At 57.4% G+C, this 13,581-nt stretch overlaps 1 protein-coding gene across 5 annotated transcripts in view; it reads left to right on the forward strand.

The window, feature by feature from the left end:
* SGIP1 (SH3GL interacting endocytic adaptor 1) overlaps positions 1-13,581 on the forward strand; it is a 1,273,000-nt gene that overhangs the window by 1,227,970 nt on the left and 31,449 nt on the right. The window lies entirely within an intron of this gene.

A 13,581-nucleotide genomic window follows, 5' to 3' on the forward strand; every position in this document is an offset into this window, starting at 1 on the left:
GTCCCACCCCGGTTCGCTGATATCAGTTTCCTTCTGTCCCGCGTCAACGCGGATCCGGACTGTGTTCCATTGACCTGTTTTCAGGCCTTCTTTTAACGCTTTGTGTGAGGACAGTGTGCAAATGCCTTCGGGTTTCAAGACGCGTACTTGTACGCGTCAGATGTCTGCAACGGACCCTCACCCTATTTGTATGTGGTGTTTAGGCGAGCACCATGACTTTACAGACTGCGACGCTTGTCCGCATCTGAAGCGGAAGTCCCGGCGGCAGCGCCGGATAAAATTGCTTTCCCCCTGCTTGTCCAGATCGGTCTCGTCACAGCATCCGTCCCCTACCTCGGAAGCCAGAAGCCTTCGATTTTGACTACGGCATCGTCCTTCACCGAGGCCCCAAGGGCGTCGCTCGCCCACTGGGAAGTCCTGCAGTTTGTCACCGAGGCCTTGTCCTCGTTCTGCAGCGGGCGCAGGTTTCCCGCGGGACGTGCGCCCTCGCCCGTCGCCACCCTATCTGGCGATTCCTGGCGTCGGGGCGACTATGGCCCAAATGAAGGCCTACGCTAAGGCTCTGCAGGCTTCTTTGGGCCCCTCTACTATTCCTGAGACGTCCGCGGATCCCTTGGCATGCGTGGGGCCTTCCGTGGACTCTCCGGCAGAGTCGACCCCGGCGCCGTCGAGTTCGGCTGCAGGTTTTGGGGATGTGGTGTCGTCTAGGTGCGGCCCTACGGGGTTCCCCTCTTCGGACCACGGCGTCCCTGCCTCGCCACAAATACCCGCGGGGTATCCCAGAGTCCCCCTCGGTCCTCTGGGCAGGTGGCGGCCTTGTCCGAGGCCCAGGTGACGCAGTTCAGGCAACGGCGGCTGCTGGCCCTGGCGGCGCCACAGGGGATAGCGGGTGGTCGGGACGTGTCCCCGGGCCCCTTTGTCCCTCCCCGCAGGCAGCTGCCTCGTCCGGGGTCGAGTCGATGCATATTTCGACACCGTTACCTTGCTGCCCCGGATCCGATCCAGCCGCGGTCTCCTGCGCCACACGTTGTGGCGGAGGTTGTTCCAGCATCTCCCTCAGCGACAGTCTCACTGACCTGCATCCGGTCGCAGACTCTACGGCGCCAGGCCGGCGTCGGGTCGTTGACTCTTCTTCGGACGCCTCCTCTTCTCCAGAGGTTCGGTGCTTGCTGGTTTCGTCCTCGCCAGAGACGGGCCGCAGCGTTGTGGCTTTTTCCCCGACGTGGTCTAAGGACGGCTCTTTGCCGTCACTGCGGCCTTTGCCGGAGGCACCGCAGGTTCCCCACACCTCGGTCCCCCTTCCTCCTTTCCAGACTTGGCCTTTCCTTCCTCCGGTTGGTCTGGGGGACGGCTGCCTTAGGTTGCAGCCGTTGGCCACTGAGGAGCTGCTTTCTCTACCGCGGGGCCCTATGGAGGCGGGTGGTGACTTGGCTCACGCTGTTTCCACGGCTGCGGGAATTTTGCTCATGGGTGATCCAGCTGCCCACTTCCCCGCGGATCATCTTCTGGAGGTCCTCAATCAGGGCTCTGGTGGTAGGAAGCTGCTGCTTCCCTTCGAGGTTTCGCTCCATTCTTCCCTTTTGGGGGCTTGAGGCTGTCCTGCTATGGGGGACCTGGTGCTCCAACATCTTCTGCACCGCCACCATCCAGCGCCGCGTGATCCTGTGTGTCTTTCCCTCCACCCCTCTACCAGGGGTCCTGTTTTGCAGAATGCCTTTCCCTCCCTGCCGTGGATGTTGTCTCCCTGTCACGGGAGGCCATCTGGCTAGACTTCTGGGGGCACAATATCTTTGCCTCCACCAGTCCAGCTCGGTGGTCCATTAACACTCTTTGTGTTTTGGATAGGTCCCCTTCTTGCTTGTGGGATTCGGAGGAGTCCATTATGTCCGCTCCCTCTCAGGAAGGTGCCTGTGTTGATCTGCGGCACCATATCTTGGATGGCCGGGAGCTGACGACATTTATTCTTTGCTCTGCTCTGGAAGCAATGAAGCAAGATAAGACGGTGGGGGTCAGACCCAGTGTGCACTGGAAGGCTATTCTTAGGTTTGTCTGAGACTAATTCGTTTTCCGTGAGACCGCTAAACTTCTTGTAGTTCACCGCCACCTACCGCTAATCACTGAAAACACTCTAATCTAGAAGGAGCGTTACTGTTTTCAAAAATTATTTCACAATTAAGTATAAAAGTCCAAAAGAAGATCCTCGAAGTGTCTGTTGACAAATTCTTTTCTTCATTTTACATCCAGTCTGATCATCAATGTCAGCCAACTTGAAAAATAATTAATAATTCTTTTGACAGCCAACGCGTTTTGTCCCCTTTCGGGACAACACCAGGGCTGTAATGTAAAAAGTACTAAAATCAAGATCCAACCTTACACATTCAAAAACAATACATATTACTAATTACACATAAATAAATTAACAGTTGCGGATGGTATCAATTAGTAAATTATGCTCCTACTCTGCCTATATAACATTCTTAGAGCATGTCACAGTCTTGTTATATAATACACGCACAATTGCGGCCGGGGGTTCGGGGGACACCACCCACGCGGCTTTGCCGGAGCCGCAGGTGCCGCTGCAGCTCCATTCCCCCCGGTCCCTGGGCTGAACGAGATGCCGGAGGAGATCGAAGCCTTCCTCATGGCCATGAGGACGCTCTCTCCTCCGTCAGGTCCCTCTGTGGCGCCTTCGGGCCCCGCGGCCCCAACTGGGAGCCCAAGCGGGCCGGGTGCTTCAGCCCGGGCGCCATTGGGTGCTTCGGCCCCGGTGCCGTCGACGACTTAGGTCCCGATGCCGCAGGGCCCCACCGGAATCAGGTCGCCACTGGTCAACCTTACGACCCCTCCGCCGGCGCCGGCCACCAGGGTGTCCCATCCCCCCGACGCCGCCCCCAGAGGACGTCGTCCCCGGTCCCTCCCATGGTCCGAATCCGGCGTCGGACCGGCGTCGCTCAACGCCGCATTCGACGCAGAGAGAAGATAGATTCATCTATGATCCGGTCCCATCCTTTGCACCGGACTATCAGGAGATGGGAGACTAGGCGAATTGGGAGGGGTCTGAGGACCCTCTGGCACGAGAGTGCCAGCCGTATCAGGACTGGGAAGTGGATCTAGGGGAGGCCAGTGGTTTGGACACTTCGCCCGACACTGGCTTTGTCTCCCCTCCTACCGTGGCTACAGAGGAGGGGGCTGCTTACAGTGTGGTGCTGGCAAGGGCGGCCAAGGCCTTGGCTCTTGAGCTCCCCGTCACGGCCTTGAGGACTAACCTCCTCACCGAGGTCCTTAAACCCCAGGCAAGCTCTTCGGAGCCACTACTGTCGTTTAATGAGGCCCTTACTGATGTTCTGTTGGGCACTTGGTCCAGGCCTGCTACAGGTCCCCCTGTAGATCGGAACGTGGCTAAGCGCCCCCGCCCAGCCCCAGGCGACCCTAGCTTTCTTTCCACTCACCCCACCCAGAGAGCCTGGTTATCCAGGCCTCTAACTCCCAGACCACATTCCCGACTGCTCCACCTGATCGGGAATCCAAATGCTATGAACAGTTCTCCTCACTTAGTTTCGGGTTGCGGTCGGTCAACACCGCTTGCCTTTTGGGCCGTTATACCCACTCTCTGTGGACACGGTCGCGGACGTGCTGCCAGGTTCCCCGGAGGAGGCCCGGGCAAAACACTTGCAAGCTCTTGCAGAAGGACGAGATGCAGCACGGTACTCTATTCGATGTGGGCTAGATACCACGGACTCGCTGGGCAGGGCGATTTCAACGATGGTGGCGGTTCGCCGCCACGCCTGGCTGAGGTCCGCCAACTTTTCGGCTGATGTCCTGAACTCCCTGATGGACATGCCCTTTAATGGCCGTCGCCTCTTTGGCGACAAGGCAGACGGTGCGCTTGAGCGTTTCAAGGACTCCAGGGCTACAGCCAAGTCCTTGGGCCTGTCGGGCGAGCGCCAGCAAACTTCTGCCTTTCGCTCCTTTCGTGGCCAAGGAAGGGGCCCCTTCTCTTCCTGCCAGCCACGGGCCGCAGACTAACATCCAGCGCGGCGGCGAACGTGGTAACTGCCGTGGCAGTGCCAGGGGACAGCGGCAAGGCCAGTCCACATCCAACCCGCAGCATCCGCCTCAAAGGCTTCCTAGTCCGAGCTATCAGGCCCATTTGACGCCAGTGGGGGGCAGGGTTCGCCATCACCTCCTGCACTGGCGCACCATCACATGGGACAGGTAGGTGCTGCAAATCGTCCGAAGGGGCTACTCCCTCCCCTTTGAGGCGTCCCCTCCAGCCATGCCACCACAGTACCACCGCGTGTCGGGGGATCACTTGCAACTTCTGCAAGAGGAAGTTACGGCCCTCTTGGCCAAGGGGGCCATCAAGCGCGTTCCTGGGCCAGAAGTAGGGTGTGGTTGTTACTCCCACTACTTTCTGGCTCCGAAGAAGGGCAAAGGGGGCCTACGCCCTATCTTGGACCTGCGGAACGTCAATGGCTTCCTCCGGAAGGAGAAGTTCAAGATGCTGACTTTGGCTCAGGTCTTAGCTGCCCTAGACCCTAGAGACTGGATGGTAGCGTTGGTCTTGCCGGAGGCATATTTTCACATCCCCGTCCTGCCGGCCCACCGGCGTTACCAGCACTTTCAGTTTACCGTGCTCCCCTTCGGCCTTACCAGCGCCCCTAGGGTGTTCGCGAAAGTGATGGCGGTGGTCGCAGCTCATCTGCGCAGATTAGGGGTGTCAGTCTTCCCCTATCTCGATGACTGGTTGTTGAAGGCGGGCTCGCCCCAAGCAGTCTTCTCCCATCGCCAGACTACGGCCGACCTCCTGCATTAGCTGGGGTTTTCCATCAACGTGCCGTAGTCGCACCTGATTGCCTCTCAGAAGCTCCTCTTCATCGGTGTGTTTCTGGATTCGGCGCAGTTTCGGGTTTATCCTCCCGAACAGTGAGTCCGGGATATTCAGGCTATAATTCCAATCTTTCAGCCTCTATCCCAGGTTTCGGTTAGGATGACCCTCCGGCTACTGAGCCTGATGTCATCCTGCTAGTGGATCATGCCAGATAGCATATGCAATCAATCAGCACATTTGTAGAGGGCGCTACATACCCGCGGTGGGGTGCAGCTAGTGGTCGAAGAGCCAGGTCTTGAGTAGTCTCCTGAATTTCTGAGGGTCTTCTGTCTGCCGGAGGGGGAGGGAGTTCCATGTCTTGGCGGCACGGTAGGAGAAAGACCTGCCTCCGGATGTGGTTTTGTGGATGCGTGGGACTGTGGCCAGGGAGAGGTCGGCGGAGCGGAGTCTCCTGTTGGGTGCGTAGAATGAGAGTCGGTCGTTGAGGCAGGCAGGGCCGGTGTTGTGAAGTGCCTTGTGTGCGTGGTCAGGAGCTTGAAGGTGATTCTTCTGTCGATGGGGAGCCAGTGCAGGTTTCTCATGTGGGGGGTGATGTGGTCTCGGCGGGGGACGTAGAGGATTAGGCGGGCAGAGGCGTTCTGGATTCTTTGAAGTCTGCTGAGGAGTTTGGCCGTGGTTCCGGCGTAGAGGGTGTTACGTAGTCGAGCCTACTGCTGATGACGGTCTTTCGTGTGTCGGTAGGGATCCATTTGTAGATCTTGCGGAGCATGCGGAGGGTGTAGAAGCAGGTTGAGGAGACGGCGTTGATCTGGTTGGTCATGGAGAGTTTCGAGTCTAGGATGACTCCCAGGTTGCGTGCATGGTTGGTTGGTGTGGGGGCGGTGTCCATGGAGGTGGGCCACCTGGAGTCGTCCCAGGCCGAGGGGTTGGGTCCGCGGATGAGGATCTCTGTTTTGTCCGTGTTGAGTTTGAGCCGGCTTTCTTCCATCCAGTCGGTAACCGCCTTCATTCCGCGGTGGAGGTTGCCTTTTGCAGTGCGGGGTTCGTTGGAGAGGGAGAGGATCAGCTGGGTGTCGGCGGCGTAGGAGATATTGTTGAGGTCGTGGAGTCTGGCGATGCATGCGAGCGGGGCCATGTAGACGTTGAAGAGCGTCGGGCTGAGGGATGATCCTTGTGGGACACCGCAGATCGTCTTGGTGACTCCGGTGTGGAATGGGGGGGGAGGCGGACTCTTTAGGTTCTGTCGGAGAGGAAGGAGGTGATCCAGTCCAGGGCCTTCTCGCGGATCCCCGCGTTTTGGAGGCGTGTACGCAGTGTGCGGAGGCAGACGGTGTCGAAGGTAGCGGAGAGGTCGAGGAGGATGAGGGCCGCTGTCTCCCTGTTGTCGAGCAGGAGTCTGATGTCATCTGTGGCGGCGATGAGGGCGGTCTCGGTGCTGTGGTTCTTGCGGAAGCCTGACTGGGAGGGGTCGAGGATGTTGTTGTCTTCTAGGTAGCGTGTGAGCTGGGTGTTGACGATCTTTTCAATGACCTTCGCTGGGAACCGCAGAAGGGAGATGGGCCAGACGTTCTTAAGGTCGCTCGGGTCCGCCTTGGGTTTCTTCAGTAGGGCGTTGATCTCGGCGTGTTTCCAGCTCTCAGGGAAGGTTGCGGTCTTACAGGAGAGGTTGATGATGTCGCATAGGTGGGGTGCGATGGAGCTGTCGGCCTTGTTGACGACGTGGTGGGGAAGAGGTCGGACGGGCGCCTGAGTGGATGGAGCTCATGGTTTTGCTGGTGTCCTCGGTGGTTATGCTGGTCCAGACGGTGAGGTGGTCATGGTCCGTGGGTATCGGTGGGGCCGGGGTGGTGAGGTTGGCGAGGTCTGTTCGTGGATTGAAGCTGTCGTGCATTTCGGTAATCTTGCGGTGGAAGAAGGCAGGTTGCGAGGGGTCGCATAGGGCTTGTGACGGGGGGATGTCATTGGTGCAGGAGCTGGGGTTTGAGAGTTCATTCACGACGTTGAAGAGCTCCTTGCTATTGTGTGCATTGTTGTCTAGGCGGTTCTTGAAGGCGGCTTTCTTGGTGGTCCTGATGAGGTGGTGGTGGTTACGGATGGCGTCTTTAAGGGCATTGTGGCTGTCGGGTGTTTTCTCATTGTGCCAGGTGTTTTCCAGTTTCCGACAGGTGTGTTTGGAGGCTAGGAGCTCCGGGGTGAAACAGCTAGCTCTCTGACTGGTGTCTCTGTAGGCAGGTTGTCTTGTTGGGGCGAGGGTGTTGGTGCAGTCTTCCACCCAGAGTCTGAGGGTGCGGGCCCCGTCCTCGATGTCAGTGGGGTTGGTCGGGGGGTTGAGTGCGAGATGTTTGCAGTAATTCCTTGGTGATTCTGCTCCAGTGGCATCTGGGGGTCTTTAGGGTGCGGTGGTGTGAGACGGGTTTCTGGAAGGTGAAGTGGACTCAGCGGTGGTTGGTCCAGGTGAGTTCGGAGGCGTGGCTGAAGGCAACGTGGGGACTGGAGGAGAAGATAGCATTGAGCGTGTGGCCGGCGATGTGGGTAGGTGTTGTGACGAGCTGCGTCAGCCCAAGGATGGAGAGGTTGTCGATCAGGCTCTGCAGTGGGAACTGAAGTTCCAGTGGGCACAGCATCAGGGCCACCTGTCCGCTCTCGTCCAGGTCTCGGAGGGCACTGCACGACAATTGCAGTGGTGGTCCACAAATCGCGATTGGGTCAATGGCAGATCCCTCTCCCTTCCCCAAAAGGAACACACAGTTTGTGACGGACGCGTCCCTTCTGGGATCGGGCGGCCACATGAGAGAGGTGGAGTTCCGAGCCCTCTGGTCTCTGGCGGAGTCCAGGCCCAATATCAACCTTCTGGAGCTTCGGGTGATCCGACTTGCACTGAAGTCATTCCTTCGCTCTGTCATGGGGAGAGTAGTGCAGGTGTTCACAGACAACACCACTGCCATGTGGTACTGCAACAAACAGGGCGGGTGGGCTCGTGACCCTATCTGCGCCTCTGGATATGGCTGGAACATCAGCCCTGGTGGCTCAACACCTGGCAGGTACTCTGAATGCTAGGGCAGACGAACTCAGCCACCGGTGCATGATGGATCACGAATGGTGTCTCAACTTGCACGTGGTGCAGGGTCTCTTTCAGCAGTGGGGAGAGCCTTGGTTAGATCTATCAGCCACCGAAGAGAACACGCAATGTCATAATTTCTACATGTTAGAGTTTACCAGGCGGCACTCGCTCGGAGACTCTTTTTGTCCTGAGTGGAGTTGCAGTCTACTATACGCCTTTCCGCCTATACCACTTCTACCCAGAGTGCTGAAGATCAAGCGCAACCGGGCCCAAGTCATTCTTGTGGCTCCGGACTGGGCTCGAAGAGTATGGTATCCCGAGCTACTCTGCATGGCGATCGATTCCCCCGCTCTGACTGCCTCTTCGGGAGGATCTTCTGTCGCAGCAGCAGGGGAGGGTCCTCCACCCAAACCTGTCCAACCTCCACCTCCTTGCGTGGAGATTGAGCGGCGGCAGTTGACCTCTTTCGACCTGCCTCCCGAAGTCTGTGATGTTACCTTGGCAGCCAGGCATCTCTCCACTAAAACAGTATACACCTGCAGGTGGAATAAATTTGTGGCATGGTGCACAGCAAAGGCTGTGGATCCCCTTTCTCCCCCTCTTTCAGAGGTCCTTCTATTTCTCCTCTCTTTGGCCAAGCAGGGCTCTGCTCTGGGCACTTTCAAGGGCTATCTCTCTGCCATTTCAGCCTTTTTACGGCTTCCAGACCAGCCTTCCCTTTTCAAGTCCCCTGTTGTAAATAGATTCTTGAAAGGCATTACTCATCTTTTCCCTCCTGTTCATTTCATAATGCCTCAGTGGGACTTGAATCTGGTTCTGACCTATATAATGTGTGCTCCCCGTGAGCCACTTCACAACTGTCCTCTTAGTCTTCTCACTTTAAAGACTGCTTTCCTTGTTGCAATCACCTCTGCCAGAAGAGTGAGTGAGCTCCAGCCTCTTTCTTCTAAACCTCCTTTTCTCTCTGTCCAACCAGACAAAGTTGTTCCGAGGACTCGTCCTTCCTTTCTGCCAAAGATTGCCACTGCCTTTCACATCGGGCAGACCATCACTTTGCCCACCTTCTTCCCGCCTGCGCATCCCTCAAAAGAGGAAGAGAGGCTCCACCGTCTGGACCCAAAACGTGCGCTCTCATTCTACCTCAACTGAACACAACAGTTCCGGGTGGACGACCAGCTCTTTGTAGGCTACGTGGGCGCCAAGAAAGATCGGGCTGCGCACAAGCGGGCCATCTTTCGATGGGTAGCTCTGTGCATTAAGGTTGGTTAATCTTTGGCTAAAAATAGCCTCTGGTGGGGCTACGCGCCCATTCTACCAGGGCGACGGCAGTCTCTACTGCTTTGGAATGGGGAGTTCCCTTGCATGACATCTGTCGGGCAGCTACTTGGGCCTCGCTGCTCACGTTTACCAAGCATTGCTGCGTGGACAGCCAAGTCCGGAGAGACTGCTTCTTTAGCCACTCTGTTCTCCAGGACTTTCTGGTGTGATCTTGGTTCGCAGACCCACACCCAGGGTTGGTATTGCTGGGGTATCTCTTCTAAGGTAAGGAATCTTATCACTAAGTGTTTCTTTCAGATGCACAAGATACTTACCTTCCGTAATGATATATCTGTAAGAAACATTTGCAGTGATAGATTCCTTACCGCCCCACCCATCCTCCCCGTTCTGCGAACTGATTTCTAGGGTTAAGGTCATCCCTATTAGGGCCCGAGTTTCATGGCACTAGTGGTCAGTTTCTTGCATGGCTCTGTGTTCCTGGCACGGAAAGTCGTGAACAGAACTGTCGTCTGCGCATGTGGGCTTGTTTAAGTAGCTCCAGCAACGTCATCTCTGTTCCAACGACTCACGCAGAGCTGCACGACATCGCCTACCGACGCGAAGGGGTACTGCTGAGAAAACTTTCCGGATCCAGTCTGACGCCTGGGGGTAATTCTAACGTAATCTATCACTACTAATGTTTCTTACAGATATGTCGTTACCGAAGGTAAGTAACTAGTGCTTTATGTCATCACTTCAAATTATTCATCACTTCTTTGTTTACAATGAGGGAGACGTCTCCCTTCTGTAACATATAACACAGATCATAGGATGATACATTGTTAAAAACATTTAGAACCATAAACTGACAAATCTGAAAGAGACACGTTAGTGATAGATTCCTTACCTTAGAATATCCCCAGGCGCCAGACTGGATCCGGAAATTTTTGCGTAGCAGTACCCTTGCGCGTCGGTAGGCGTCGTCTGCGGCTCCGCGTCAGTCGTCTGCGTCGTGGGTGCCGTGATGACGTCGTCGGAGTACTTAGACGCCGCCTCCGCAGTAACCCTTAGTCAATTTTTGACTAACTTTTTTAAATCCTTTTGATCATTTTTCGAAGTCTTTACGACTCCGATCGGTGCCTAGGGATGCCTGGTTTCAAGCACTGCGAGGATTGCGACCGCACGATGTCGGTCACAGATCCTCACCACCTGTGCCTAACTTGTCTAGGCATCGACCTTCGGGCCCAGTGCCGCTGGGCCCAACGGTCCCGACGCCGCCAGCGCCTTCGAGCCCGGCGCCGTGGGACCCCACTGGACCCACTTCGGGATCTGGGTCGTCGCCGGTGGACCTTACGACCCCCCCGGCCTTGGTCCGTCCAGTGTCACCTCCGGCGCCGTCCTCGGGCGGCGCCGTCCCCGATGCCTCCCACCCCTTGGTTCCGACGTCGGAGCGGCGCCGCTGGGCGCCGTATCCGACGGCGTTTGGAGATTTTTACTTCAATGAACCGGCCCCATTGGTTGACAACCCTGAACTTCAGGAGATGGGTGATGGAGTATTGGGAGGGGTCCGAGAACCCTCTGACACGCGATTGTCAGCCTCTAGAGGACTGGACAGGTGACCTTGGGGAGGCCAGTGGTCTGGACACCTCTCCAGACACTGGTTTTGTCTCACCTCCTACCGTGGCTTCGGAGGAGGGGGCAACATACGGAGTGGTGTTGATGAGGGCTGCCAAGGCCTTGAGCCTTGAGCTCCCCGTCGCGGCCGGGAGGACTAAACTCCTCACTGAGGTCCTTAAACCGCAGTCATGCCCATCGGAGCCTCTGCTGCCGTTTAATGAGGCCTTGACCGACGTTCTTTTGGGCACTTGGTCCAGGCCCGCTAAGGGTTTGCCCGTAGATAGGAACGTGGCCAGATGCCACCGCCCGGCCCCGGGTGACCCAGTTTTCCTGTCCACCCACCCCACCCCCGAGAGCATGGTCATCCAGGCGTCCACTTCCCAGAGCTGCATTCCCGTCTGCTCTGCCGGACAGGGAATCCAAGAGGTACGAGATGTACAGTAAGAAGGTCTTCTCCTCCCTTAGTCTGGGACTGCGGTCTTCCAACACTGCATGCCTCTTGGGCCGCTACACCAACTTTCTGTGGGATACGGTTGCGGAAGTGCTGCCAGAGTGTCCGTTGGAGGTACGGGCCAAACTCGGCCAAGCACTTGTGGAGGGCCGGGATGCAGCCAAATATTCCATCCGGTGTGGGCTGGATACCACCGACTCACTAGGTAGAGCGATGGCAACGACAGTGGCGATTAGACGCCACGCCTGGTTGAGGTCCGCCAACTTTTCGGCTTATGTCCAAAACACTTTGATGGACATGCCGTTTGATGGCCGTCGCCTTTTTGGCGACAAGGCAGACCATGCGCTTGAGCGCCTTTAAGGACTCCAGGGCTACGGCCAAGTCCTTGGGCCTCTCGGCACCACGCCAGCAAACGGGTGCCTTTCGCTCCTTTCGTGGCCAAGGAAGGGGCGCCCCCACATGTGCTGCCAGCCACACGCCGCAGACTAATATCCAGCGCGGTGGCGACCGTGGAAATCGCCTCGGAGGCAGTCAGGGACAACGGCGAGGCCAGTCCACACCCTCCCCCGCAAGATCCGCCTCTAAACCCTCCTAGTCCGTTCTTCTCGGCCCATGTGAGTGGGGGGCAGGGTTCGCCATCACCACTCTCACTGGCGCACTGTCACTTCGGACAGGTGGGTGCTGCAGATCGTCCGGAGGGGCTACTCCCTCCCCTTCGAGACGACCCCTCAAGCCATGCCACCGCAACACCACCACGTTTCGGGGGATCATTTGAGGCTTCTGCAGGAGGAAGTTTCGGCCCTCTTGGCCAAGGGGGCCATCGAGCGCGTTCCTGGGCCAGAAGTAGGACGTGGTTGCTACTCCCACTACTTTCTGGTACCCAAAAAGGGCAAAGGGGGCCTACGCCCTATCTTGGATCTACGGAATGTCAACGGCTCCCTCCGGAAGGAGAAGTTCAAGATGCTGACTCTGGCTCAGGTCTTAACTGCCCTGGACCCAGGAGACTGGATGGTGGCGTTGGACTTGCAGGATGCATATTTCCACATCCCCGTCCTGCCAGCCCACCGGCGTTACCTACGATTCACGGTAGGCCACGAGCACTTTCAGTTTACCGTGCTCCCCTTCGGCCTTACCAGCGCCCCACGGGTGTTCACAAAGGTGATGGCAGTGGTCGCAACTCATCTGCGCTGGTTAGGGGTTTCAGTCTTCCCCTACCTAGACGACTGGTTGTTGAAGGCAAGCTCGCCCCAGACAGTCGTCAGCCACCTCCAGACGACGGCAGACCTCTTGCACCAGCTGGGGTTCTACATCAATGTGCCGAAGTCACAACTGTGCCCCTCTCAGAAGCTCCTTTTCATCGGAGCAGTTCTCGACTCGACGCAGTTTCGGGTTTACCCACCCGAACAGCGGGTTCGGGATATACAGGCTCTGATTCCAATCTTCCAGCCTTTATCCAGAGTTTCGGTCAGGTTGACGCTGCGGCTTCTGGGGCTGATGGCTTCCTGCATCCTTCTGGTGCATCACGCCCGTTGGCGGATGCGGGCTCTGCAGTGGGACCTGAAGTTTCAGTGGGCCCAGCATCAGGGCAACCTGTCCGACCATGTCCTGATCTCGGAGGGCACTGCGAGACAGCTGCAGTGGTGGCTCACGGACCGTGATTGGGTCAGCAGCAGATCCCTCTCCCTTCCCCAACCGGAGCACGTAGTTGTGACGGACGCGTCCCTCCAGGGCTGGGGAGGCCACATGGGAGAGGCCGAGATCAGAGGCCTCTGGTCTCCGGCGGAGTCCCGGCTCCATATCAACCTTTTGGAGCTGCGGGTGATTCGTCTTGCACTGAAGGCATTCCTGCCCTCTGTCCGGGGGAGTGTAGTGCAGACAACACCACCGCCATGTGGTACTGCAACAAACAGGGCGGGGTGGGGTCGTGGACCCTCTGCCAGGAGGCTCTGCGCCTCTGGCAATGGCTGGAACATCAGGGAGTGACCCTGGTGGTCAACACCTGGCAGGTTACTGAACGCCAGGGCGAACGAACTCAGCCGCCGGTGCATGATAAATAACGAATGGCGTCTGAACTCGGACGTGGCGCAAGGTCTCTTTCTGCAGTGGGGAGAGCCTTGGTTAGATCTATTCGCCACCGAAGAGAACGTGCAATGTCATCAGTTCTGCACGTTGGAATTTCCAAGGCGGCACTTGCTCGGAGACGCTTTTCGTCGCCAGTGGAGTTGCGGTCTGTTGTACGCCTTTCCGCCTACACCACTTCTGCCCAGAGTGCTGAAGAAGATCAAGCGCTACCGGGCACAAGTCATCCTTGTGGCTCCGGACTGGGCACGAAGGTACTGGTATCCCGAGCTACTCAGTATGTCA

This window comes from Lissotriton vulgaris, chromosome 1_1 (genome assembly GCF_964263255.1).
Source record: "Lissotriton vulgaris chromosome 1_1, aLisVul1.2, whole genome shotgun sequence".
Taxonomy (NCBI): domain Eukaryota; kingdom Metazoa; phylum Chordata; class Amphibia; order Caudata; family Salamandridae; genus Lissotriton; species Lissotriton vulgaris.